Genomic DNA, 15,677 nt, shown 5'->3' with positions numbered 1-15,677 from the left:
TCCAGAAATTCACATTAAGTCACTTATTCTGTCTTTCCCTTTTCTTTGGAGTTTGAGTGAAACAGGATAAATAATGTATGATACAATTTTTCCTTTGTAGACAGTTCCTCTCCTCTTCCCCTGACTTTTCACATCATCATTATCAGTTTAACACTTTATTAATAAAAGACAGTCTAGTCTTTCCAAAAGAGAAGATATTATGGAGAAGTAGGGTAATTGAAATTGTTCTTATTACATTTGTTGGAAATTACATTAATTATGTTGGTGTAAGGCCCTCAGAAACTCACTTGACAAGATTCTTAAAATGGCTTACAGCTTTTCATGCACTCTGTGTTAGACACACAAGAGAAATACTGACTTTAAAAAACCAAAAAAATTTACTGGCAAAGTTGAGAAAATCAGAAACTTGACAAAGGTTTAGGGCAGCATTCAATCAACATAAAACACTTCAGGAAGCATTAACCTCAGCCCATTCAATTTAGCAAACTCCAAGCCTATCCAATTTTGAGTTACTCAAAACTCTGCAAAGAGGGAATTAGAAGAAGAAAGACAGAAAATATATAGAAAAGAACAAATATAATGACCAGTTCTGATTCCAGCAGTGTCCAGCTGATATGAAATCCAAGGCAAGGTAGGGTCAAGACCTGTGCTTGCCTTGTGTCCTGGGTTAAGTACCCTATGGCTTTCCTGGGCCCTTTCTCCAAGTGGGATTTTGGGTCATCTGGCCACTGTGGGGCTTGATTGGGGCTGCAGAGGTGGGTGTGGAGCATTGCTGTGCCAGGGATGGGCAGCCACTGCAGGGCTGGGATACAGGCTCTGGGGTGTGTGGAGCATGGCATTGCCTCACCAGAGCAAGACCTGACCTGCCTCTTTTCCATACACATGCACCCGAAAGGTTTTTGAGACTGCACTCTCCTTCAATCTCTCACAGCTGGACTTGGCAGGAGCAAGGAATAGTTGTTTTTGTGAAACTTAGTTTTGAGTAAAATTATTTTTGAATCAAGGCCATCAAATCTATTACTAAGCTTAACCTTTTGAATTGTCACTATTTGCAAACTAGCAGGTGGGATTTTGGTTAATCTGACTTCTATCAAAAAAGTGTCACTGTTTATTAAACTTGCTTGGAAAACAAGATTCCCAAAATGTTTTAATTTATTGCTACAAGGGTAAGCTTGCCTCAAACATTTTTTCTACATGCTGAGAGATACATGGAATACTGCAAAAGAGATCATCAGCTGCCTTATGACAGCAGTTGTTTCATTATCTGGCTCCTGATTCAAGTCTCCCCATGAAGTACTTCACTCAATGCTGTTACATCCTACGGTGTTTGCTCAGTGTCAGATTCTGACTATGAAAGATGTGATTTGCATAAGCAAAACTTAATTTAAAATTCTCCCTTGTACAGGGTCTTGGTAAGAGACTTTGCACTTTAAATTCTGACTGCTGCTCCTACCTGAAGATATTGTAGGCCTAAAGCCTGCCAAGTCCTGATGTGCACAGCTGTGATGACTGGCAAGAGCTCCATGGAAGAGCACATGCATAAATAAATTTGCTGGCCTCCATTGCTGGATCCATGTGTCTGTGAGGATCTGTCTGCAGGAATGAGGTTCTGACACTTGAAACTTGCTTTGCCCTTGAAGTGAGGGTGTCCAATGGGAAAGGTGAGGGTGTCCAATGGGAAAGGGAGCCGGTGCATTTAACAGTAGGATACTACAGCTCAGCTGGCAGGCACCTCTTCTTGAGCTAGCAGAAATTATTTGGAAATTGTAAGAGTGATTTGGTGGTTAATTCTAACAGTATTAATCAAGACCAGTCATTCTAAAGAGGTAGACAGCCATTCAGACTTTCAAACATTATACATTTTTACAAAAAAGTCTCAAACCCAAGTCTGCCCACAAACCCAAAGGTGGACACACACTGTGGGCTAACTCCTACACCTTGAGTTTTGTCAGTGACTTCCCAGTTTTCATCCTTGAACAAGAGCAGCGGCCAGTAACTTACTGTCACATTTGCCATGTCTTCAAACATTCCCTTACTCCCTATGAAGTGTTGCAGGTGCAACAAGGTAGACATGTAACATGGTTTTGCAGGCATTAAATTCAAGTCTGGTTTGCAAAAAGTTAATCCAAGGTCAAACACATTCCTTCCTAAATTGTACTTTATGCATTGCTCATCTAAAGGCAGTCCCAGCACTTCTGAAAGTTTAATTCTTTAGTTTTGGAATGGGCAGTCCATGAAGGAGCTGGAAATGTCTTTTGTTGAGAACTTGTTAGCTTTTTCTTGATCTCTAAGATCATATAAGACAGCAGGATATATCACTGCAGCATGACACTGTACCTGAGTTCCCAGGGCCTCTTTCCGGGCTATGCTCAGTGTTTAAATCTGAGATTGCACAGGTTTTACTCTGTTGTAGATAAAATTTATGGGGGCTTGGATGCCATGTTTCCCAGACAAATTTCTTTGTGGCAAATGCAAGACTCAGGTATTTTGAATCCATTGGGAAAATAAACCATGTGCAACTGAATTAGAATTTGACTGCATAAAACACTTGGATCAAACAAGGGAGTTTTTGCATTTCAGGTTCTTCCAGCGATGAGCAGGATTGGATGTTGATACCATAAATTTCTATAGCTTTCCTTAGTCATTCAAACCCTGATGTGGTTTGCCATGATCTGGGAAGGGTAGAAGAAATATCCCTTGCTTAATTTAAGGTTATCAAGAGAAGGGCTATGATATTACCAGGCTGGGAAATATGCTTACCAAATCCTTTCCTGTGTCTCCTTTACAGGAGTGCTTCTCTGCACCCAGGTCTCCAGAGATGTGGCTTACTTTTTTGCATGCACACCCCTATTCTTGGCCTTTTTTGTTGTTGTTGTTTGTTTGTTTTTTCTTTTGTTTTAAATGAAAAGAAAATCCAGCTTGACTATTAAAATCCCTCATTAATCACAATAATATTTTTCTTTTTGACTGCAATAGATAATTCTGTCTGTGGTTGCTAACTGGTTAGCCCTGGAGAATCCTGTTTGAGTCGTTAACATTTGCCTTCCCACTTCATTCCTGTTGTCAATCTACTCTCCAAGGCATAATGGAGAAATGTATGTGCTTCATTTTAAAGTATGGAGGTTCATTTGAAATTATCAATTAAGGTGGCTCCATGTGAGGAAGCTGTAATCTGGAGTGATAATTTTCAATTTTTTCTGCTCTCTGGTAGATAGGCAGCAGGGGAGTGTGTGGGAATTCAGGTTTGGCAGCTGTGAGCTACAGGAGTAATATTTACCAGAGTTTGCCTCTGAGCATCCTGTTGTGTTATGAGATGACTGCTGAACATGTTGGCCCACAGCATGCTTGTTCACCTGAGCTGCTGGGGCAACAAACAGCAAACTCATGTGGCTGGGAGGCACCAAGAACTTGTATGAATTCAGGCTTGGGTAAGAAGAACTCATATGGCACAAACTCAAAACCTTGGGGGTTTTTAGTGGTTGTGTACTGCTGCATGTAAAAGTAGGCTTATTTGGTGTAAGAACTTCTCTTCAGTAACATGGCTGTGTCATACAGGTGTTAAAAGTCCTTGTCTCTTTAAAAGCTGTGTCAGGATTTACTGAAACCTGAGTTAATTTTCCATACAAAACCCTTTTGCAGAATCCCAAACAGGACTCACACAGAGCAAGTAAAAAGCCCAGTCAGTGTGTGGGCTTTTCTCATAGCACAATTAGAGATATGACCCCAAATACTCAGTGGTCAGAACTGCACAAGTGTGTGGGCAAAAGCTTTTATCTCACCTGGCTTCTCAGTGTATTACCTATGACAGTGATTTATGTCTCCCCTTTCAATTTCTCAGGAAAAATGAGATGATTGTGGGTGAGTTTGTGTTTATGGGTAAATACAAGAATTACATTTTTACCAAGATGTGGGGTTACAGCAGTGCCCTCCTGCCTGGATCAGTAGATGGGGAGGCTGTGTGCTGTTTTTATATCAATTGTTGCAGTCTTGCAACACATTATCCATTACCAAAGCAATTGGTAAAAAAAATAATAAATAGCTGAGGCAGGGTTCTTATGGTTCATTAAGGGCTTAAATATATCTAAATTGTCATCTAATCCAAACTTGTATCTAAGCATGAATGAACACTGGATACAGTCAGGATTCTGGGGACTTGATAACATTTCCTGATATACACATCACCTGGCATGTGTGCGGGTGGGAAAGAAAAAATTCTGATTGTCTTCCTAACAACTTTGAAACTAGTTTTGTGTCTCTCCAAACAGTGATATGAGTAAAAAGTATAAGAAAAAAATGCAAATTATTAATTCTGTACACTATGCAGGTAATCCATATTTGATCTCTGATATACCATAAATGCAGAATGTCAAAAAATGAAGCAGTAACTGTTATGGGCTCTCTGGTGTTCCAGACAGCTTGTTTGGATGGTTTAAAAGAGCACACCTCATCATATTCAGAATTTTCTAAAGATTTTTTTAAAAGTACATTTGTAGTTCTAAAACAGCATAATCCAAACATTCTCAATTTGTGAATTTCTTGTGAATTTCTTTCTTACTACTTTTAATAGTACTCTGGGTGGGTTTTATACTCTCAAAGACTATGGATGGCAGGGAAAAGACCATTGGTTCATTTATTAAATACGTTTTTCAACTTTGGGGCACCTTGCTATTGCACGTTACTTTCTTTTCTAACCCTTACACTGAAGTTAGGTCTTCTGGTGATGGAAGGTGTGGTTAGGTACAGAGTATGCTTACTGAAAGGTAGACTGTTTCTGGCAATATCTTCTCCAGCCTTACTATGCATCATTCAGAGCCCTAATCTTATCCATCTGAGACTGCTTCAGGCTCTGAAAGACAAAAACCACAATGTTGATTAAACCTAAAGTCTGTATACAATTAATTATTGTCTGTTTGCTTATGCTGGAAATAATTTTGTGGATAGATCTGCATGGCAAATCTTATATCCTTCATTCTTCAATTACTGCTTTACCAAGGTAAGTGTCTGCGCTGATTACTCTATATTTGCACTCGGGATTTTAATAATTGAACAAGATTTTAAAGAGTAACAACTCCTGAACAAAGAGAACATAAACAATGGAAAATACTTCTTTACAGAGCAGGACAGCAGTTTGATGCATGGCATGCTTCCCAGGGGAGTGAAAGTCATATCAAAGCTTTGGGTGATTTTCTGAGCCTGGTTTGTTTTCTCTTCTATTAAGAGAGCTAGGTTAAGTCATGTTGTAACCAAAGGGGTAGGTTGTGATACGTATTTCACCTTGCTGAGAGGCAGGCTAAGTGCCATGAATTGCTGCAGCCTGAGTTGCAAAATGCTGTTGTCATGTCAGGGGCTCTACATAGAGCAATGCTGTGTATAACTTCTGAGTCTGGTTGTGTGGAATAGACTGTGAAAAAAGGGAGCTGGGAACAGGGTTTGGTCAGTTGTCCAGTGTATTTATGAGCTAGAGGGTTTTTAGTTTCTGAGTTATTCATGCCAGAGCAGGAAAACTGTTGTGTGTATTGGCTCACAGAGAGGGATTTGAGAACAGCAGAAATGATTAATCCTTGCACATTCTAAATTCTTTCCTGAAGAGGATGGAACTCAGTGTAAATGTCAGGAATCAGATCTGGAGAGGGTGACACGGATATTGTGACACGGTATATTGCCTTTCTTTAAACACAGCCTTGTGTTTAAATAACTGAGATTTCTCAGTGCCTCTGAGTCAGGCACCTGCATGTTTGCTGTGCTGGTGGAGAAGCCTGGTGAAGGCTTTTTACCCCAGCAATTTTGCAGTGCAACCCAGTCCTCTAGACTGCAAGGCATTAAGTTATGCTGTGGTGAAATACTTCCATGCAAATAAACTCTTGAAGGGGAAGAACTGAAATTTTTCATAACTTTTTGCACATTATAAGATATAACTGTAGCAGCCTGGAGTGATAACTGCAGCAGTTCTTTCACCCAGTAACTTGGTTTGTTAAAGCACATACTGGAGCTGTGGCAATGCTAGGCTCAGTTCTCTTTACCTGAGGCTAGTCAAACCACCACCTCTCAGGAGAATTTTGCCTGTGACTGCTGTGAGATTCATGCTCTGGAGCTATTGTTCTCCAAATGAAATCTGGATTCCTTTGAGATAGCAGAGGTGAAAATGGTTTGAGGCCTTTCCTGGAATATTATTGGACACATCCTGAAGCATTTTCAGTGTGAGATTTTTTTTCTGTGGGCTTTGACTGTTCAACTAGGAAGCCCTTTCTTTTTTCTACATTATTCTTTGTTTCAATATTTACAAAGGGAAGAATCTTCCAAAGGAAAGTCTGAGACTCAAATTTCATATTTTCTCCTTGGTATTTGGCTTGGCTCCTAGCTTGGTACACGTAGCAATCTTTTATTATCAGTTACAGTTACTGTTCTATGTAATGGTCCTCTAATTAATTACACTACTTCAGAAAATCTTTTTAATTAAGCTTGCTCTTCACGTGGTGTAACAAAACAAAAATAAAAGGCCTCTTACTGTGTTGCAGGCTTTCTACTGACTTGTTTGTGTGCTCTTTTGTGGGCTGATCAGAGGCAGCAAACAAAATAATGCCGGAAAGACATGGTCTTGAACCAATGTTTGGTTAATAAAATTCTCTTGAGATGTGGGCAAGGCTGTGTGACATGTCTGACTGCCCAGCAGGGTTCAGGAATGTGCCTCAGTGGGTAAATGTGTGTGCATTACAATTTTATGTTTGTCTGACAGCAGTTCCAGCTACAAAGAGTAACAGAGTGTCTCTGAGGCTATGGCTTAGTGATGTTCTTCTGGTTTTTGGATATGAGCATTTTTTCTGTTCTGTTTCGAGGGAATATAGGGACCTGTGATGTGTGGGAGTTACCTTTTCTTTATATTTCTTTTCAGATTTATTTTTAAATTGAATGTCTGGGGTCAATTTTAAATTGGATGTCTGAAGTCAAAGGCACTTGAAATTACTCTCTCAATTTAACAGCAACTTTTTTCAGTAATTCTTCTTACCACCATACTTTGTTTAGATCTTGATAAAACTGGATCTTACTTGCTTTTTTGAGGTATAGTGCAACATAGAAATAACAAAACTGGTTTTAAACATGCTATCCTTAAAATAGTTTAGCATTGGAAACGAGGTCTGTTCAGACTGTTGTCACATTTCAGAGGTTTAAAAGAAAACTGGTCCACTGTTACTACCTTTTTGTAGCGATATGAAGGTTGTTAGCTTGGGACATCTAATGACATAAAAACATGCATTTCCTATTTTGTCTTAGATTCAAAACAAAAAAAAAGTGTAAATCCTCTACATGTATGCTTTTAGCACAAACTCAAATGAGTTTGACAGAAGTGAAAGCCTCAACATGTAAAGAAGGATCTTGGCACTCCATGCAGGTTTTGATTTGGTGTCAGATGAGGAGAGAGGAATGAGTAATCACCAAAAAGAGGATGATAATCAGCTGATGGAGGTTCAGCTGTTCCTGTCAGGTACAGGCAGGGGCTGGTATATTGGTCCTGTTCGTTTTAGAAGGCAATGCATGAAGAAGTAGGAAAAGAAGCTTTCTCTTTCTCTAAAATGTACATTATGTGAAAGAAATTAAAAAAAAAAACTCGAGGTGGGATGCAAATTTGCAATGTAGATATTTAGAAATGCTTTTCATGACTTAGCACAGAAAAATCATCACTTAAACATATTTTGATATGACTGTTTATCTGGAAAATATTTTAATGCTCTTAAAGGATAATTTACCTGTCAAATTTTGCTACACTTTGTTGTGTTAATTAGTGGCTGTAAGGAAAATACTAAAGCGCAGAAAGGGGGGAGGGGCATTAGAAAGTGGTATGTAAGCTTCAGAAGTGTAGAAATAGGTTATTTCTGAAAAATGTTAATGCTTCAGAATTAGCATATATTTTACATGTTTGATTCAGTTTCTCAGAGAACTGAATGCAGACAATCCTTACAGTCTCTCCCAGGACTGAGTCAAAGTGTAATTCTTCTGTAGCTGATCGAGGTGGTGCTACATGAGAAAGTTGCCTTACTTCAGATGAAGTTAGAACTTTTCACAGTAATGGGGGCTTGATCTTTTTTCAAAAAAATCACTGCTATAAGCTCCTGTTTTTGCATGTCTCATGTAAGACTCTCTTGAATGTTTTAGTAGCATTTTATTGTTCTAGCTGCACAAGACCCTTTTCTGCCAGTCAAACGCATTGTGAGTGAAGTGCTGGTTTGCTCTTCCAAGAGGCTGAAGAGTAACCAAGTTCAGATGAATTCCTTTTGCATTTCACTGGTGATTCAGGTACTTGGAAGGTTGTCTTCTTGAATTAACATCTCAGTTTGTCACTCTGCCTTTAGGCAGAGATGATTTTGTAGAAAGAGCTAGAAAATGTGGGATTTCTTTAATTTCTTACTTCCTTCTTTGGTGTCCGAATTTAACAAAAAAGGCTGCATAAAAGCACTTGGTTTTTTCTGAGGTTTGGAAGCTTCTTTCTCCTTCAGACATTCCGATTTTTGTTCTTCAGAGCATGGACACCTACAAGAGTTCCATGAGGTGCTCAGAAAAGAACTTGGATTTGTTTTCACTTGTTCTGTTTGCCCAACAATCTTGCACCCTTGTGTCTTCCTCTTGCTGCATAAATGACTGATTCTAAAACCCCTACTTCTTTCATTCATCATGAGATAGAGGGAAGATTAATTATTGTATTTTTCTTTAATGGCAGTTTCTCATATGCAAATTTTCATACTCAATTTTATGCTTTTATTTATTTTGCTGTTTAAAAAGTCACAATATTTTGTTTTCAGAAAAGAAAATAAAGGAGTCATTTTCATTTCACATGCATGTTTTTATTAAAGGATTGTAGGGAAAAACACAAAACTAGCCCTTGGAAGAGGTTTGAGCCTCCAGTGACTTAGAGAATCCCGCTTCCTCTTGATAGGGTTTTCTTCTTGCAGTATGGTTTCTTTCTGCAGCCTAGAACTTGCTGATACTGGTACTAGAAATGTTGCTGACTCTTACTCTCTGAGACTGAGCTTTGGTTTTATTACCTATCTAACAGATGTGATTTGGGCTAAATGATGCCAAAATCCTTTTTTTGAATTATCCTAGTGCATCTTCTACCTAGAACAGCTGGAAATTTTCCTTGTAAATAACAAAATTCAGCTTATATAACAGCTTCCTCAGAATATTTTCAAATATAAAAATCATATATGTAAATTATATCAATTATATCTCCTACTTGAGATTTAGTGGTCATTTCTCAAAACATACCCTAGATTTAAAATATCTTGATCTGTAGATGTTTTGATTTAATCTCCTTTTCCTGAGTGATCAGTGATCCAAAATCAAGTTCTACTTTCTTTCAGACTGGGCCTTACAAAGCACCTATCCCACTCTTCATCTCCCTTTATTCCCTCAGTCCTTCTCCAAATAAATATTATCAAATGATTCAATAGTGTTGTCATATGATTTACCTCACCTACAGTGCCAATTATCTCAAACAGATATTATTTCAAACTTGGACAGATACAGTGACTTTTTCTTGCAACTTGACATCTGGACATGTTATTGAATGCTTCTAGGAAAGATTTATTTTCTTAATGATTTTAAACTTCAAAAAACTAATGGCTACTTTACCTTTATACCCAGTGCTCAACTACTTGCTTTCATCTTTTTTCTGGTCTGTTTCTCACTTAGGATAAGAGTCTTCTTATAGAATTTTTTTTCCCATTTGAAAAAAAGGTCAAAATAGGAGTATCCAAATTCTTCTCTCATCTCTGCAGGTTTGTGGGATACCTCCATATATCAACGTAAGATACTTCCCAGCTTACTCTGGCAAACTCACTTCTGTTTTTCTTATTTTGGCATACTGAGCATATTTTGTTGCATTTGGTCTTATGCTGGCATCTTTTTGTCTTCTAATTGAAGTGCGCATAAAAGTTGTTCCTAAGAAGCTCTAGGATAATAATATGATATTATCCCTGTTTGTCCACCCAGGATGCCATCCAGGTATACCTTCTGTAGCTTTTAATTTCTTTCTGCAGACACACCATTTCCAAAATACTTAAAACAATTGATGCAACGATTAACATACAACTCGGAATATCTTTATATGCCTCTTCATTTATGTCTTCATATTTAATTTAATTATAAATAATTTGTTTTGCAGTTTGCTTCCCTTATGTCACCTGTTTGTACCAGCTGCAGACAAGAAAAGGAACAGTGCTGGATGAATTAATATCCTAAAACTTTTTTTATTTTCTTGGATGTTACTTGATATTGACCTGCTCCTTGGCAGTATTAATATTTTCCTTTTCAAGTCTGTATTTCATGCACCAAAAAACCCATCACACAATCCCCTGCTATTTGAGTAGAAAATAAAGTCCACTGCTTCCAGGGCAGAAATGGATGAGTAAATCTTTTCCAGGGAGAAATGGATAAGTAAATTATTTCCAAAGATAAAGCTGAAGGATCCATGGTATGTGCTCAGCCTTACATCTGCTCCATGAGTTTGTCTTCTCAGCAACCTTCCTTTAAAAATAGCATTGAAGAAGTAAAGTACTTGATATACTCAGAAAATAATAGATTAGCAAGTGAAAGTCAAATTTCTGGGTCTGAACAGAGACTTAACATCTCATTCTTAATTCTTTCTACATGAGCATATCAATCTCCCTCACCTGAGCTTTCAAGAAACTAAAATCCCTTCCATGCATTTGTGATGGAAACAAACCGACCTTGCTAGGTCCCTCTACTTCTAAACACAGTATCCTCAACTTACCTTCTGTTGTCATCAGAGATTATTTTCTTTCTGTTCTGTTGTAATTTTTGCACACCTGGTGTATTTTTTGCCTCATCACTGAATTTTGATAGACAAGAAATTGGGGCCATTTTTTCAACTATACTCAAAGTTGGAAAGAGGAAATTTATTGAGGAAATTCAACTCACTTATAAAGTTTAAAAAATAACGTAAAATGTTAAAAATAAAGTATATTTTGTATGGTCTGTGTGTATGCTGTTCCTTTGTTGCCTATTGCCTGGTGTTGGTAAGTGTCTGATAATTTGTCTTCCTTACACTCTGATGCTTGGGGAGTTCTTTCCTCTCTAGAACAGCTAATGTTTAGACAGTTTAGCTGAAATGCACCCCTTTGTCAGCATTAAGACATCACTGATAAAATTATAGAGTAGCACAGAGAAACACGACAGAGATAATCAGACTATCAAGGTTATAATCTGTTCCTCTGTTCATGGTTGCAAGTCAGAGTGGCAGAGGGGAACGTTAGGGTGAAGGCTTAGGGAGCCTGCAGTTATAAACACAAAAAGCTATGAAAACACTCCAGCATCATTTAGAGAATGGAAAGTGCTGTTGTTTCATCTTGTTCATCTCTAATTGCTTTAGACTTTGGCATGAATAGCCGTGCTGCTGAATCAGCAGTAGCAGGGCTGGATCCAGACTGGCTGAGATTGTTTTAGGGGAAAAAATACATAAAAGGTGTGTGTGCTTTTTAAATTAAAGACAAGTGAGTGTACACAAAAAAAAAATCTCATTCGGCCAAAATATGCTAAACATGCATCAGAGAAGCCTCAAGAAACAATAGAATTCTGTTCTGTTACCAATGCTTGAAGACATGGATAAATATTTTAAAGGAGGGATATGTCTGTTAGAGGTATTTTGAGAAAATACGTGTTTGTCACAGAAGAAAGACAAGAATTTTCTTCTGTTTGTGGAATGGCATTTTGATTTGATTTAGTGTGGAGTTGAGTTTTCAAGATCACGGTTCTTTAGAATTCCTTCTAAGACTTACACTGCTAACATTTAGTTTCCACTGTGGAGGCATTTTTTCATGTGTGTTCCAGCTCCTACAAACAAGTCAGTTTCACTTTTAATGAAATTTCATGGTAGTTTTCATTGTTGCAGTGAATCAAAGAAAAAGTTTACCTTTCACATACAATAGAGAATTTTTTTTCATTTGGTAGGCATATCCTGTAGCTGTCTTAAGTGAATGTATATTTAAAGTAAATTAAGAATTGAATAGATGGCACTGAAAACTCCACCCCCTCATCTCAGTACTCAAGACATATTTCTATCAAAAAGCAGGGGGGCGGGGGGAGAGAAACCAGCTCTTTCTCCTTCTGCAATTACTATCAGCTTTAGGGTCTTCTGAGTTTATGCAGGCAAAATAAATGTGGTCATGCTTAAATTTTCGTTCTTCTATTTCATCAGCAGTATGATCAGAAACAGCATTTCTCAACAGGGCAAAGGAAGTATCCTATTGTTTTCATTGTACAGATCAGAGGACAGCCCAATGTGCAGCCCATAGGAGAGATTAGTAACACCTTTCAGAAGTGGGTAAAGTTTGATTTGTTGTTGCAGTCCAATTGTAAGTGCACTAAAAAGCATAGATTTTTGTGGTTTAGTTTTTTCAAGCCCATATATTCCAGTTGTAGAGAAAATGTTTGTTTAATGAAACAACAATTTTTAACACACAATTTACTTGAGAAAATGTCAATATTTTACTGCCCATAGGCCATTTTGGTTTTGATGTATTCAGCTATTTGCATGCATGGATTTAATAGAAAAATGTGGGGTGAATTCCATGTTCTCCTCTTGTGGGTGCTGTTCTCAGCTCTTTGCTCTAAATCCAATAGTTGTAAGCTAAGTACAGTCAGCCTCATTAGCAACACCACCAGCAGTTCTGTACAAAATGTGATTATCATGTACCCATAAAGAAAGCAGGGAGTGTTGAGCATTGCAGTGCTGAGCAAGAGGCATTACAGCTCTGGAAGATTTGTTTTTTCCTGCTTTAGGGTGACTGCACACCCACCTAAAGTGGTGATAGTATGAATCTCCTTCTGTGCCATTAGATGAAGTGGCATCATTTTAGTGCTTTGCATTAGTTAACTTCATGTGCTGCCCGATCAATGCATCCACATCCAAGTATCTCCAAGATACTTCAGTGTGCCCTTTCTTTGTCAAGACCATCTGCATGAATATTTCAGTCGGTGTAGACAAATGCCGAAAGTGTTAGAGCACTCTACTTAGTCATACAAGCCTCTTTAGAAGATTTTAAATTGCAGTTATACAAACTGATGTCACTTCACTCAGTGTCAGCAGGTTTGACAGGGCTTGCTCACTGGAAACACTCTCTGGAAGTTTTAAATAGTGAAGATCTTAGTAGAGCCAGCCCAACTTCTTATTTTTTATTATTTTTATCCTGTGTAGCGTGTGTGCCTAACAGGCTAGGGCAAAAGAGAAGAATTTGTGCATGCTACTAATGTGTTTTGCCACTACCTGAGTGCTGTGTTCAAATAGGCATTTTCAGCGAATGAAAAAAAACAAACCCTGAGCAATATTACTTTTTCTGTACAGTATGAATGACACTAACTATATTTTAATGTATTAGGTTGTCTTATTTTCATGAGTGTCAGTTTCTCCAGGCATTCCATTTTAGTGATCTCCTATATTCCTTAGGAAAATTGCAGCTGGTGATAAAATTGCCTTGCATTTATGAATGGGTCTGAAATGGGCCACTTTAAATATGGTAACCATGATTTAAGTTCTTTATCAAGCTGGATGGACTGCTTGGCTGGAAATGGACCATACTGATGGAATAGGCCTCTTTCAATAACTTGTTGCTGGTTTATTTCTTGCTGTCCTTTAGCTTTAGGCCATGGTTTGAATATTAAGTTCTAGTCTGTCCCTGTGGGGAAGGTTGACGGCTGCTGCTTGTATTTAATAGAACTCAAACAAATTTATTTCTACATTAGGATCTGAAAAGATTAATAAAAAGGATTCTGGTCTTATCCTAAAAAGTAAAAGAGCTCACTTGAGTGTTTATTCAAGCTGAGACACAATGAGAATAAACACTGTATGTAAAATCTGAATTTCTTATATACTAGTTGCGAGGAAAAAAAACCTTCTAGAGTATTTAAGTTAAAGGTTACCGTAGCAAGATAAGTAGAAGTAGAAAGAAATCAATCTGCTGGATTAGATAATGATGGGCTTTTGGTGTTGGCCTTCTGTCAGTCTTGGTATCACAGCAGGTGTTTTGGTACAGTAATATTGTTCAACAACTCTTTGTTCAACAGGTCGCATACTGTGAAGTGGGACAAAATTTCTTGCTGGTAATAACCTGGCCTCACTGGAGAGGGGAAGCAGAGATGGGAAACCTACCAAATCTGTGCTGAAAGGACCTGGGGCATTCCCTGCATGATGATGTTTTATTTAAGTCAGTAGATGATATCAAAAGAGTTTTTCCAGCATTGACAAGTACAAAATAGTATGGTGTGAGATGCTTGGGCAAAATACTTGGTCTCGCAATAAGCAATTCCGTGGCAGAACTGATGAATTTCCCAAAACAGAAATTAGGAAGGGGTGTATGGTACTCCATTAGCCTGAGGAGCTGTGCTGTGGAGAGGCAGTTTTATACAGATCCTGGTAGCTCTTCCCAATCCATGGCAGTTAGTTTTTCTTCTAAAAATTAAAACTTAATTTGGTCTGACACGAGTCACTGAACAGTCCATTTAAAAAAAAAAAATTGTTTTGCTAAGCATTTCTTGGTACAGAGTGCCAAACAAAGGGGTGGTTTCACAAATGTGCTGTTTGAATGAAACTGGGATAACTCTGTGACTTTTATGAGCATTTTGGAGTACTCAGCAGCACAGCTGAACAGAGTCAATGATAATGACCTTTCTAGTCTATATTTGGACTCAAATACATGTGTCCAACATTGAAAGAACATTCTGGATAGTGACAATATTAGAAACATCGGTAAAGTCTGGAAGGGACTTTCTTATGAAGTTCCACCCAAAACTGTGCTTTCCCACAGTTTCATTCTTAAATTTTTATATAATTGCCTGATGATTTGGGGAGGGTACTGATATAATTGAAAAAAAAAATCCATCTAAAGAAGTGGGTAGGCAGACTGTCCCTCAGAACCCAAACTTAAACCAATTTGACCCTCTGAGTAAATCACACTTAATGTGTGAACCAATAAATTACAGTAAAAATGCTGCTAAAAACACAACCCAAGCCCAACAAATTTAGAACTACTAATTACTTTTCTACAGATTCTTGGCTTCTGCTCATGCACTGCCTTTCTTCCAAGAGAGAAGCGTGGACCTTAGTGAAATCTGTTGTTCTTATGCCATTGTTTTCACAGGAACTAACTTTATATGGTTGACACAAGTGACAAAAATGCCTGCCAATCTTAATTTACTAGTTTTAAATTATACCCTCTATGTGCCTGTGTGTCAAAGAAAATACCACAAAGAGGAGTCATGTTGGTGGGCAGATAGCTGGTGAATAGGAATATTGATATAAACAGAACTTGGGTTTGGATATTTTCTTGGTGTAATTAGGATCTCAGTCATTCTGTACTACAAGCTAGTGCTTTTCCTTGAGAAATATATACCAAAAAGCAAACAAAATACTCTTCTGTATTAAAGTGTTAGTCAGCATATAGCTCTGAAAAAGGCTGCCATAAAGAGTCATATTGGTTGAATTTTAATATCTCCTGCATTGTAAATGCTGAAATTGATATGTCACTGAAAGCTGCTCTTTGGCAGTTTCAGCTTGCATGACCTGCATTTACTCAGCAGATCACTACAGGTCCTGCTGATCTTCCCCTGACACCACTTGAACAAGATATTTCTAATGGATACCTTTTTTTTTTTTATTTTACTACTGTTCC

Source organism: Onychostruthus taczanowskii, unplaced genomic scaffold (genome assembly GCF_017590055.1).
Source record: "Onychostruthus taczanowskii isolate IOZ18803 unplaced genomic scaffold, ASM1759005v1 scaffold38, whole genome shotgun sequence".
In the NCBI taxonomy this organism is placed as follows: domain Eukaryota; kingdom Metazoa; phylum Chordata; class Aves; order Passeriformes; family Passeridae; genus Onychostruthus; species Onychostruthus taczanowskii.
The sequence above is the reverse complement of the archived record's forward strand: the minus strand, read 5'-3'. Positions refer to the sequence as shown.